At 35.4% G+C, this 14,339-nt stretch overlaps 1 protein-coding gene across 1 annotated transcript in view; it reads left to right on the top strand.

Moving 5' to 3' along the window:
* Positions 1–3,927: 3,927 nt before the first annotated feature.
* The window catches only part of INPP5E (Inositol-3-phosphate synthase), an 82,919-nt gene continuing 72,507 nt past the window's right edge, over positions 3,928–14,339 (top strand). The window contains exon 1 of the mRNA XM_081731740.1: positions 3,928–4,074. The gene's annotated coding sequence lies outside the window, so the exon portion shown is untranslated. The remainder of the gene's footprint in view (positions 4,075–14,339) is intronic.

Here is a 14,339-nt window from a genome sequence, read left to right on the forward strand (position 1 = left end):
GCTCTCAAGATTCCTTACAGAACCGTGCCCCTTCCACAAATTTGCTTCATGTTCTTAATCAATTTGGTCTCGTGGATGTTTGGCGTCATTTTCACCCTCACGACCCGGGTTATACGTATGTTCATTCTCAAGGAGCATCTCGCATCGATGCTTTTTTCATCTCTGCCTCCTTGCTTCCTTATGTTCAGAGCATAGAACTGGTCCCAGTCTGTTTTTCTGATCATCATTCTGTTCTTTTAACTGTTAGTTTACCTGTAGCACAATATCTACGAAAATCTTTTTTTTTTTTTTTTTTGGCATCTTAATACTAGTACATTGTCTGATCCATCCTTTCAAGCACTTCTTCGACACAAATGGAATGAAATAAGTAAGCAATCCTTACGTAAACGTAACATTATGCAGTGGTGGGACTCTCGGGGTAAACGTAGCCTTAAACGTCTCTGTCGAGACTATTGTCGTGAGCGAAGTAAAACCTTTCATGAGCAGTATAATTATTTTACCGACTTTTGCATGAGTACCATCTTGCTTATCAACAAGGGGCTCCTGTTTTATCACAAATTAAACAGGTGAAAGCTTTCCTTTTATCATTACATTGTACCAAGTTATCCGGTATTAGTGTGAGGAGTAAAATTATTTCGAGTCAGCACACTGAATCTTCCGGTCTGGTTCAAGTGACTGCTGAAAGACGTCGGGGCAAGCAACGGCTAATCGGTAAGATCCAAGATGAGGAGGGTCGTTTATGGTTGGGAACCAATGTTGCTCCTTGTTTTACCCGTTATTATACCCGTCTTTATAGCCGACATCCTTCTTCTCCGTGCCGTGATGATTTGTTTTCTGAGTTGACGCCCTTAGAAACTGCAGCTCAAGATGTTTTGAATGCCCCTTTTACTGAAAATGAAATCAAGTATGTTATAATGACCACGCCAAAACATAAATCTAGTGGTGTGGATGGATTTCCTTATGAATTTTATCAAACTTTTGCTGATATTTTTATTCCTTTTTTTACCGAACTTTTTAATGATTTTCGTGTCAACTTACGTTTAGGGACCTCTCTTATGCATAGTATTATAGTTTTACTTCCGAAGCAGTCTCAGTCCCCTTGTGTCACTCAGTACCGACCTATTAGTCTTACTTGCTGTGATTATAAACTTTTAACCAAGGTTCTTGCTTCTCGTATACGTAATTTCCTCCCAAATATTTTACATTTTGCCCAATTTGGTCATGATGTCCAACACCCCTTATATTTGGCGCTAGCAAATATTCGTGACACCATCGCTTTTTTTGAGCGTTATCCCACTCTCGCCACAGCAATCTTAAGTACTGACTTTTCCCAGGCCTTTGATAAAATTGATCATGACTATCTTTTTCGTGTTTTGGATGCATTACATTTGGGCACCAGTTATTTTAATATGCTCCGTGCTCTTTATCGAGATCGTACGGCACAATTGAAACTTAATGGAGCGCTTACTTCTTCATTTCCGCTTGAACGTGGTCATATTCAGGGGTGTCTTTTGTCCACCCTTTTGTACAGCATTGCAGTTATGCCCTTTATTAGTAAAATTTATCGTGAAATTGATGGCATATGTCTTAATAAGGCGGTTCTCAAACTACAAACGTACGTTGATGATTTTAGCTTCTTTTTTCATTCTCAAAGTGACCTTGATGCGATTCAATATAATTTGCACTTATTTAGTCAAGCATCAGGTGCGACCCTCAATGTTGATAAAACTAAATTGTTATGCCTTTCCGAACAAGCACATACGTCCTTGGTTTCCCCCTTCACATCTGTTTCTTGTCATAAAATTCTTGGTATTACCTGGTATCCATCCGTTAAACATACCATCTCGGTAAATTATAATCTTGTTGTTTCTAAGTTGGTTACTTTATTCTATCAACATAAAAGAAGAAATCTTACCCTTTTTGAACGTGCCACTTTTATTCAGGTTTATGCTCTTAATCTTTTATATTTTATTATGCAAATTTTCCCGCCCTCGGTTGCTATTCTTAACAAAGTAAACAAACATATGTTATATTTTCTTTGGTATCAACATACTCTTCGGGTAAATCGCAAGGTAGTTTGCAGTCGACCTTCTGTTGGAGGCCTTGGTATCAAGGACATTGCTTTACAGGCCAGATGTCTTTTTCTTCATAGAACCTGTAAATTGCTTTGTGTTTTTAGCAATTCCTTTTCGCCACAATACATCATGCGCTGCCTGAGTCACGTGACGCTTACTGCTACTGTCTCCGTTCATGGCTGGTCACCGACCTATCTTTATTTAAAAACGGCAGTTCTCGATATTGCATATGGCCTTATCGCACGGGCTCGGCTTGAAGATATGACCGTTTCACAATTATATCAATATTATGCTTCTCCCTCTTGCGTTCCGCTTATAGTACGTAAATTTCCTAAAAATAACTGGCCTCAAATTTGGCGTAACATTGGTTCCCCAGTTTTATCTTCCCCCTTACGTTCGCTTTGGTATTTATTGGTGCATAACTTATTTTTAACGAATGCATGAGCTTATAACATGGGCATTTCTTCTGCTTCCATCTGTCATATTTGTGGACAAACCGACACCCTCTCACATCGTCTTCATACATGTACTCGGATACACCCTCTTTGGCAAAAATATACTCAGATTCTTGCCAGAATGCTTCGCACTGGTACCGAATATATAACTTGTGACAATATGATTTTGCGCCCCGATTTTGTTTTCTTCCCTCCAGTTAAACATAATTTTGTTGTGTGGTTACAATTACAACGGCTGATCTTTTTCTTCATCTTTCTACGGATTTCTCCCCGGATTTATACATTTCTTGGTTATCTTATTCTCTTTTGCGTATACCTGTTCCCCAACGTCATCGCTGGTTTGCTCAGTATTATCAGGCGATCTATTAAAGTTTTTTTTTTTTTTTTTTTTGCTTTAACTACTGGTATATGTTTATTTTTTGTATTTCTTGTTATTAGTTGCATTTTTCTAATTGTTATTATTGTAACTATTATGTCATTGTTCAATAAATACTATTTAAAAAAGTGGGCTAGCGCTATATGCTAGTAACGAAAACCTCTTTTGGCTTGAGTTCAAACCCGGCCAAAAGTTTTTTTAAAACATTTTTTTTTTTACATTTTTATAACACTTTTTAAATTAAAATAAAACGAAAATAATACTCAAAAATGTGATTTACTTACTTTTGTGCAGATAAGTAGTAGTAGTAGTAGTAGGAACGGGTTAGAAGCCCCACAGGGCTTGTTTTGTTGCCCTTGTACTCCATGATATAAGGCTCGTTTTGTTCCCCTTGTACTAAATGATATAGATTTTGTGACCAACTTAACACAACTGACTAGGATAGCGCGCGAGAAAACGTACTTCCGGGAATATTACTCTCCCGAGCGGGTCGTTTTTACTTTACGATAATATGCATCACAGTTATAACTGATATTTACAACTTTTTTTCGAACGCACCACAATTTTTCGAAGACTGGTACTAAATAAGGCTCTTGAACTTCAATAGTTTCTACGAAATCTCTTGAAAGAAACTAACGTCAGTGCTGACATAATTTTCTTCAAACAATCTTGAATAGTCTTGAACATGAATCTTATTCAAATTTTCTTTACCGTGTACAAACCGCTCAAAGGAGATGTAGTTATCGGAAATATTGTCCTCGCCCGATGAAATCATGCATCCTATCTTAAACCATACACACTGAAAGAAGTAACATTCGAATTGAATGTACAAATATTGATTTTGAATGAAGATAAAATAAATCGAATTTAAAGGAAAAGTAATATTATAAATCAAATATAATATAACATACAGTAACAGTAATATAATAAATCAATGACTCCAAGGATTATGCAAATGAGGAAGCAAGCACGAAAACGAAAATGTACATTCAAGTCTCCAGCTGGCAACACTAACCAGGAAGAACACAAACAAAAACAGCTGCGACTCTGCGGGCGTATGTAACGTTTTTTGTTTATTATTTAGCGTCGTCTGCAGGTGTCTGAAGATTTATTGTAGTAGGTTACATATTAAAATAATTTCTTACTGATCTGCTTCAACGAAACAAAGGTAAATTGTATTTAATCATAACTAATTTTGATCTCCCGTAACTAGTTTTTACTCATTGTCGTTTATAATACGCGTTGTTTGTAGCATAAAATCAATATTAATATTCTCATTAGTATTGATGGGTAGTTACAATAACTTGTGTAGACAATATTTACCACTTTTGGTGCAGATTGTACGGATCCATATATTAATTCATTGCATATATACTTCTTTTCCAATACATTTATTCTCTATATTTTAAATATTCATTCTTTGGCGCAGATTCACTTTCTGGGTTTCAGTATACGTATCCAATAAAACTATTGTACAGAAGACACTAGCCAATTTGTGATACGTAACTAGCAAAAAGCACGAATGCTGGCTTTTCAAATAAGGCAGGCGCGTCAGCGACGGTAGGTATACACATAAACGATGGGAGCGCGAAACACTGTATATAGCATCAGCGGATCAAATCTGTCTTCAGTATTGGGAGGTGGGACGAATAAGACTTTTTTTTTTTTTTTTTTTTTGCAATGTTTAAAATATGTATGACGTTGAAAAACAATGCTCTGGAGGATCAGGGGAGCAGAGTTTCTTCAACATTGCACACTTGAGGCTTATTCTGGTTGGATATCAATTTGATCTCACTTTCCTTTGTGGTAATCGGACACAAATCATCACATTTATCCCCAAAAGACACATTACAAATCGAATTATTTAGGGGGGACAGTCCCCCACTTCCAAGATTGGAGGGGACATGTCCCCCTAATTTGCTGCAAGTGTATAGTATAAAAATGCCTACGTGTTGGATTATGACCCTTACAGGTAATATCCTGGGGATAATTTTGGAACTGCTGGGACCAAAATCAGGTATTAAAAAAAAAAAAAAAAAAAAAAACGTGTACACGAGAAATAAGTTGATGTTACGGGTAATTACCAAGTTCTAGTCTAATCTAACTAACATAGCCTAAACCATCAAAACACAGAAAATATGAGAAAGAAGTACGAATTTTAAGCAAAAAGTTCTGGTCCCCCAATTCCAAAAATATAGCAATATCCCGATATGTTGTCATTGCGTACACATAGGTGTTCTAAAATATCATGACACATTCCTTACGTAAATATCACAAATATATCAATCCCTTATCTCTCTGGCGCTTCTTTTCTTGCACCTCGTGAGTAAGCACATTGCCTTCAATTACTTCACTTTACCTCACTTCAATTTATATACTGTGGTTAATGACTAGCGTATAAACGAATCCGTTCTTAACAGGTTAAGCTTTGATTATTGGATTTCTAAGTAGATCCGCATCTCACAGGTAATAATTTCGATTATTTACACATTGGTCTTTTAAATTTTATTACAAATATGTTCTGTAAGTTTTACAAGTATGTGGATCCGTACAGTAAATCGGTACCTTAGATTTTCAATTCAGTATATTATGAGTGGTAATTCAAACTTCCAAGCAATTTGCATAATAGTAGTCTTGTGAAATATTTTAAGAATATAATGTACAAAGGATAATCATTGCTTAGCATTGTACATGTTAATTTATGGTAAAGTAGTAGATGAGAATATTCATTGTAATTTTTAGTATATTTTTCTCTATAGATTCAGTATATCATACTTTAGGCGTGGGATTCTAACAGGATTTACCGAGGTAAAATTTTCCGGGTTCCCTAATATATAAGAATTTCATAACGTGAGTATACGAATGTTGATAGAAGCAATTAAATTAGTTCTATTGAGATATTGACCTATGTTTAGTTGAGGGGAGGCAGCGTTCTTTTTGTGTTACAATTTCGTTAATTTCTGTTAATATTAGGTTTGGTGTATTAGCATGGTCTTCTTCATCTAAATGTAACCGAGATGTTTAGGGTGGCAGACGAATCAATAGTTTCGCTGTCATGTTTGAGACTAAGGTTGTTGGTATTTGTGAAAGTTTACAACAAATAAAATACGTGGGTTACTGTTTCGCGGATTACTCTCTTTCCATCCAGCATAGGTATGTAAACGTTCAGTTTTTACAGATAGAAATATGCTTGCAGATTAAGAATATGGACACCACTATATAAAATTATTTTACATTGCTTTTAGTACTTCAAATAAATCCTGATACTTCTCGATTTTTTGGCTCATGGTTAAGTAGTTGCTTGCAGAATAATAATATACCTACTAACAGATATGTCATAAAGATGATGGCATAAATTCTGTTAATATCCACCAATTTATATAACACGCTAAGTTAGGTTAGCTTAGGTTTTTTTTTTTTTTTTTTTTTTTTTTGTTTACCATGATAAAAGTAATCGCAGTGGGGCTTAACAAAATTTAACACAGAACGATTATTTATTCAAAAAAAAAAAAAAAAAACACCAACCTCTTCTAGGTTGTCACTACAAGCAGAATTTGTATATATTCCGGTATAAGAAAGGGCAAGCTGGTGGGGGGTAGTGACTGTAGTGATGATGGGTATGCACATAAACTAAGATTTTGTTAGAAACTACAGTCACTAGGCTACTCAAATAAGAACTAACTTATCATTTTTTCCTTGCCGTATTCTCTTTGTATAATACCAGAGGACCTATAAGGACACTTGAGAAAACTAGTGTCATGACTTCGTTACACTCTTTAAATCTGACACGGGCTTATGTAGGCCACAGTCAAAACAAGATGTTCTCATATAATTACTACTTCACCCAAAAATAATTTTAAAAACACGTTCGGAATGCAGTTTTTAATTTTTTATTTTTTATACCCCATGTCAGATTATCTAATTTTCTCCTGAGTTTTTGTTGAAATTTGAAAACCAGCAACATCAACCATCTTACTATTGTATGCTTCTCAGGTAAAAATAAAATATTTTCCAGTATAAACTCGATTGTGCAAATCTTAGCAAAATATAATTTTTGGTCTTAAGAGGCCTCATCCCGGCGAAATTAAAATACCGCTAATTTTACAGTAATTATGTGATATCTTCAAATAGATAAAAAATAATTGAAATGTGGAACAAGAGCGCCCTAGGCAATATTATTTTCCGTGAGATACCGTTATCATAAGTTACCTAGTGGCTTTCCGTTTTCAGCCGTTTAGAAACGCGAAAATAAATGCCGATTTTCAAAATAGCTCGAAATCGAAAGCAAATAAATGAGTCGTGATAGCGGTATTACATGTAAAATGACATTGTCTAGCGCGCTCTTGTTCCATATTTCGATTATCTTTTATCTATTTGAAGATATCACATGATTACTGTAAAATGAGCGGTATTTTAATTTCGCCGGGATGAGGCCTCTTAAATGTAAATGAACATACATTTGCATTCAGGAGATGAATATTCTTTTAAGCAGCATTTCGTACGTTGTTGATCCTACAATATTTTAGTGTTTATACCTCTTACGAGATATTTCTAGTTATGTACTACGGATTTAAATAAGTCGTGAGTACATGTTTGTGATAATAACTAATACAAAAATGTAAATTTATCTGTCTTGTATTAGTAAATATATCATTTAATGCGTTATTATTAGAGACCGGATGTTAGGCAAAATGCCTATTCTTTAGTATTAAAGATATGATCAAAAATGACGTTTTAAAGTTTATATGAGGGGTTATAGTTTCGATTTAAGCCAATTTTATTTTGCCTATTTTGCCTATTTCGACCTTTACTGCCTAAATAATTGCTTTAGTGCCTAATATTGCCTATTCAATGCATTTTCTTCAAAATAAGCCTTCATTGGGAAAATATATAATTTACGTAACATAATACACACATATTTACTTATATTATGTGTTGGTAAACACAAGCTCGTGGTACGTTATAATATATATACAGGATGAACTTCAAAGATGTTCACATACTTCAGGAGGTGATTCGTGACATGAAAAGAAGATTAAAGTCCTCTTGAATTTCACAAATCATCATCTGAAGTATGTGCGCACCTTTATGTCCCGTTCCAATTGTCAGGTTTCGATTTCGATTCCAATTTGGCACCCCTGTCACTCGAACACGACTCACAACATGCAACAGCACTTTCACTTCTTTTCATGTCACGAATCACCTTCCGAAGTATGTGCACATCTTTCAGATTCACCCAGTAAGTGCAATGCATAACATGACTCGTTTTTGCATATACAGTAAAAGAAGATATTATTTAACAAACAAGTATGTTTCTATATTCTTTGAACATTACCTATGACTTGAATCTATTTTTTAGTGGTATTGAGTATTTACCTTCATTATTTCGAGTTACATTTTAGTGCCTATTTTACTGCCTATTTTTTAAATTTTAAGTGCCTATTTGCCTGCCTATTTTCCAGGTTTTTAGTGCCTAAACATCCGGTCTCTAGTTATTATATACGTAGACTACTATGGTAATTGACTAATTTTTCACTGCTGTATGAGTTAGATGCAGGCCGCCTTCATAAATAAGTTTTTTAAAGAGCAGTTTTTCTTTATGAATTCACTGATTTAAGCCGTAAATTTCTCAAAAAGTAACCCCCATATTCTTAATCTGCGCCGAATATGAGATTCTGAGCAATTGAGTAGATAAGAGTGTTTTAATAATATTTAAGCAAATAAATATCCTTAAATTAGGTAATTAAGCCGTAATGGATGCTGTAAGAAGAGAGAACTTTAACTAGGGCTAGCAGAATACTACATGAGTTTAAAAACTTGTTTTGTGGAGCAAATTAGCACATACTTTGTGTACTGTTCTATTGGGTAATGTTGAATATGGTTTTAATTATGCAAAGACTAAATTGCACGAGAGGACGAAAGATTGAACCTTTGTCTCCGGCCTAACGTGTCAGTATATTAACCACTACGCTATCCGATCCACTTCCTAAACATCCACACAATCTTCCACTCTTGATGTCTGTGCTCAGCCACTGAGACCACAGTGTTTACATCACAATTCATGTTGTGCTTAAACAATCCAGTGTCTGCATTACAAAACACTTCTGTCGGCTGAATTCTATATTATTTTTGATAAATGAAGAAAATAACCGATTTTGTATCACACCAATTCCACAAATAAGTGCGAATTCGGTAATATACATACAGAGTGACAAAAATTCTAGATTCGGTTCTCCGGCTACTGTGCTGATCCATTAACCACTTTGTTCAGGGAACGGACTGAATAGCTATCGGTTAACACATGGATATATAAGTCGAAGATCCGGGTTAGATTATTGGTCCAGTTGTGGATTTTTACACTCCTTGCGTATAATTGAATTCACACCTATAGAGGAATTGGTAGGGTATAAAGTCAATTATTTCCTCCATTTACTAATAAGTTGTTTGGTGGAAAATGAAAGAAATCCAAACTTGCCCGAAACAAAATATACCTGTCGGGAAGACAAATGATGAACAGTGTGTCGCTCACTTGAAGTCATAACATTGTGTTTCTCTAGAAATATTGCGTAACACTTTATTATTATTATTTATTTTCAAGTTGTGAGATTTTTGGACGCAAAAGTGAGGGCGCTTTCGATTTGACTCACGTATCCGAGAGCTTATGGTTGTTGAGAAGATCTCTGCTGCCTCGCTTTCTGTTCTCTTTGCTACTGTTGCGGCTACCTTTTGTAAATCTGTGGCAACTCAGACGTCTGATGTTTCCACCGAAACAGATCTTGTTCCCAACAAAAGTTCAGAAATTCAGACCCCAGTCGCATCGACTAGCGAACCCATCAAAATCCCGCGTGTTTTTGTTAGTGTTGGTCTTCGACGTGCTCCTGCTCTTCGCCGCTGAACTTACATCGCCGGACTAAAACTTAGCCAATATATACGCCAACTCAATGATACGATTCTTTCCGCGAAAAGAGGAAAGTCTCTACCAGTTCGTAAGCCCCCTGCAGTTTCTTTAAAATCTGACATGATTAGAGCCGGACGATCTAATGGATACTGAGTGGATGATACTTGACCCACGTAAAAAGGTTAGGCTGAAACATTAATTTCTGACTTTTTATTGTTTTTTACTCTTTATTGTTATTGTTATGTATTTACTATTTATTGTTATTGTTCCATATATCAAGGCGCAATATTTCCTGTTGCCAGGTCCCCATTGGCGACTAGAAATTTAGAACTGGCGATCAGTGTTCAATAGGAATGGATTCTGCCTAAACTCACAGGGCTGCGCAATTTCTGTTTCGCACGAAAATAATCGTCACTGAGTGACGGAAAACACGGAATGTGAAATCTTCACAACGGACATGGAAAGTGAAGTCTTCACAACGTTGTGATTCGCCCCTTCTTTCCCTCCCTCAATCGAAATGGTTTGCCTCCTGACGCGAAATTGATTCCCCCTCTGTCTGAAACTTTATGCCCTGATGTAATCTCTTTCTTTGTGAAACCAAAAGCCGTGGGGTGGAGGGGAAAAGACCTCATAATTTGTACGTGGAAGATACCGGCGATCATCATTTTTGGATTGGCGAATGCGTCTGGCTTTGAAATTTTGCGCTCTGATATTTGTTATTCTCATGTATTTATTATTTTCTCCTTTTTTAAGGCTTTTGTTTCTATTTTACAGCAGTTTTTTTATTTTTTTTATTTTTTTAATAATATATTCGTTTTTAAACATTATTTACGGCAGTCCGTCTTTTTGAGCAGTCGTGTTGATCGTGACAAAGACAAAGAGCCTCGGTGCTGACCTCCCCATTCAAACTCAATTAATCGATTTTACTGACAGTGATTTAATTAAAGGAAAATAGCCTACTACAATATATCTATACATAGCAAGATTAACATTGAACTTTAAACTCTATTGTCATAAGATTAGTAAGATTAGTATAATGAAAGGTAAAACAATTAGACTAATCTAGGTATATTATTTAAACACACATGACACTGAAATGCTTTTCCTTTGTCTTCCTTTTTCGTAAACTTAAAATGATATTTGGTTTATTGTATGCTGTGTTTTCAAATGTGTTAAACTGTGGAACAGCCATGGGGGCTGTATGTATATATCTATGAGCGGATTTTCAAAACAAGGTTTCCTACCTGAGGATCGAAATAACCTATTTTCAGTTTCAGTAAATGATATTTTCTCCTCGCTCACAATTCTCTGCGCCGTTCGTAAATTCACTGTACAAGATCTGTGATTCTGGTGCTCACTCTAGAGCCTGTCTGGTGATATTTCACTTATCTTTAAAATGAAAGAGTACAAACCTCCCGCTGTTTTCCTTGGTGAGCGTGTAATCGGTGCAGTGGTAAGGAAGTAATAACTAACTATTCTATTTTCTGATTCCAAAGGGGAAATACTGACATGTTGTCACTTTTTTGAAATGCGATGTGGACACAGGCTCAAGTTTTGCGTGACGTGGGGCAGTTCTGGCAGATAAACGTAAACCTTAACTTTCACTGCTTATATCCCAAAATCATATTTTTGTTTTAATATTGACAAATACCATAGCAATTTTCTGTTACTTCTCGATTATTTGCTTGAATTAAGAACAATTTCAGTCCGTAAGAGCAGTTACTTGCTAAACTCCCAACTGTCAGAATTGCTCCAACGCTAGGGAAATCATGGCCAAGTCAGCTTCTATTGCATTTACATTGCTCTGACTATAAGGCAGTCATGCCTTAGGCCTGTTTTAGCCATTTAAAATGATGTTTTTAAATATTTTCTCTCTCCATTTATAAGGAAGTTATGGATAGAAACGCCAGACAGTATGAGCGACTGCTACAAATTTGTTTATTCTATAGAAGCAAATGAAATTAATTTGAATATGAAAACTCACAGAAATAGGCTTCAATTTGTTTAAAGCATCTACAGCCTGTACAGACAATATTGCCAGCTACATTAAGAAACTTGCTTCTAATCACAACGTAACCAGCAACTTCTTAATCAAAATCTGAGTCCGGATCTATTATGAAAAGTTTAGTTTTATAGTTAAAAACCCATGTATACATATTCCCTGCCACTTCACTGTCCACTAGGGAGTGAAACAAATAATAATCTGGGACCACATAGCAGAACATGCCGCGATCTGCGATGTGGTCGCAGAAAATTTGCCGCGCCTGTGGAGAGAAATTGTCAGAGAGAGAGAAAAAAAAAGATAGCCAACAGAAAAGTATAAAAACATACCTGCTATGTGTAAATGTCTTAAACGCACGGACGACTCACATAAATATAGTTGGAACTGTTTTTTACGTCGCGTAAAGAGTATTTTGTTTTTTCTGCAGAAATTTTTCGCAAAATTCCTGCAGAAAATTTCTGACTTACAAATCTCATCGCAGAAAGACAAAGAAACTTCTGCCATTCGGATCTGGGAGGATGAGACCTAAGCTGTATGCAGGGTATTGTATCAATTCGAATTTCTGGATGTTATGAATAAGTACCCATGACTCGTGACACGGCACTTTATCAGCCTGAAGCAGGGCCCTTTGCAGTTATTCAGCATTGAAATGTCCTATTCATAGCATAGCCGTCTGGAATGAGTTCCCAGAATACTGGACCATCAATATTTCAGCGTGCATAATACGTGTATAATCTTTGCTTCAAATATCCACCGCCAGAATATCGAAGAAAGATTCATTTTTGGATCAAAAGATCCAATATATTTCAGGAAAAATTTTCTTGTAGGTCTTATATCTCGAGAACTACATATAGTGTAGCCTAACCAGAACTAATAATTTACTCAGAATGATGTGCTTATTCCGTAAAAAATATGAAAACTCGATTTTGTGGCCCCCGATCCAGAAAATTCAATATCTTTCATCAGGGTTGGCTGGTTTAAACCAAAAACAAAAAAATGTTTGTAAAAGTGTAAGTGTTTGTAAAATCTTGATGAACACACATTTGTTTGTTACCACGTTTCACTCCCGTATATTATTCGTATTATATTCAGACCTAAATTCCCCATTCATTACTCAAAAAGATTATACTACAAAAGCAACTTTTTTAAAATAAGTTTATAAATGTTTATTTTGTGATTTTTTTGTAGTTGTTATTATTGTTATGTAATTGCAATCGAAGAAAAAGTCTAAATATTGTTTCATTTCAATGTTTACTATTGATAAAATACATCGAAAATGCCGTACTTTTTGTGTGTGTGTGGGGGGGGGGGTAATATAGACCCCACGAGAGGCATTTAGTGAAATAAGTATCTTTGGTATCTATTTATGTATAAATGAGTCTGAGCCAAAGTGGACTCAAATAATTCGTATCTTTATTCACTTTTCTTATTGATATGCAGATTAAGTCGGTGGACCAATAAAAGTCGTTGTTAACTAACTTGAACTAAATTAGTTCTTCTGTACTCCGTAGTACTTTGAAATTGTTCATATGTAATTCTGTGTAATGGTTTCACTTGTGCAACTGTTTATCTTTTTGTCCTTCTGAAATGACTCTTGACAGTTATATTAAGAAGCATGTAAAGATCAGTACAACTTTTTTTTTTTTTTTTTATTATTTTTTTTTATCAGGATTCCTTCGTGAGTGAGTCGGCAGACGTATCGCATTTGTGGCCAATTAGTCCTGGTTCCGAGTTCAAATGGAGGACAATTTCTCTCGGATGTAACTAGAGAAGCGGTTTTTATTCCGCTTTAAGCTTATGTGACCCCTTCCAGCATAACCCGGTTGTTGCATAATAACATCAAGGCGAAACAAACTTATTTCTGTCCATATATGATATGAATATATAGAGCAAATTATTTAAACCATAAAAACCTGGTTTAAACCAAAAAAACCGTTTTTTTTTTTTTTTGTTTTTTTAATAAAAACCATGGTTTTTGCCAACCCTGTCTTTCATTCAATCAGACATTTTCTTGTACGCCCCATACTTTGAGAATTACATATACAGTAGCCAAACCAAAACTATCACTTAATTCAGTATCATGTGCTTATTCCGTAGAAAATATGAAAACTCGATTTAGGGGCAGTTCAAAAATGCTGTGGCCCCTGATCTACAAAATTCAATATATTTCATTCGATCAAACATTTTCTTGTACGCCTTATATGTGGAGAACTACATACAGTGTACCAAACCCAAACTATCACTTAACTCAGTATGATGTGCTTATTCCGTAAGAAATGCGAAAACTCGATTTAGAGGCCGTTCCAAACTTTTGTGGCTCTGATCCAAAAACTAATTATTGGCCAGGATCGCAATCTTTTGATCCATCTTTTGGATCATTCCTAAAATTCTTGTTCATCACTTATGACGATCTGATGCCAAACCTTGTCGTCACGTGAATTCTATATTAAGTGTTAACACATTGTACATCTCTTTCAGTCTGTTGTTTTGTCAACTTGTGGGATGCTAGTTGAGGCTTTCTACAGACAAATCC

This window comes from Thermobia domestica, chromosome 11, assembly GCF_964235325.1.
Source record: "Thermobia domestica chromosome 11, izTheDome1.hap1.1, whole genome shotgun sequence".
NCBI lineage: Eukaryota > Metazoa > Arthropoda > Insecta > Zygentoma > Lepismatidae > Thermobia > Thermobia domestica.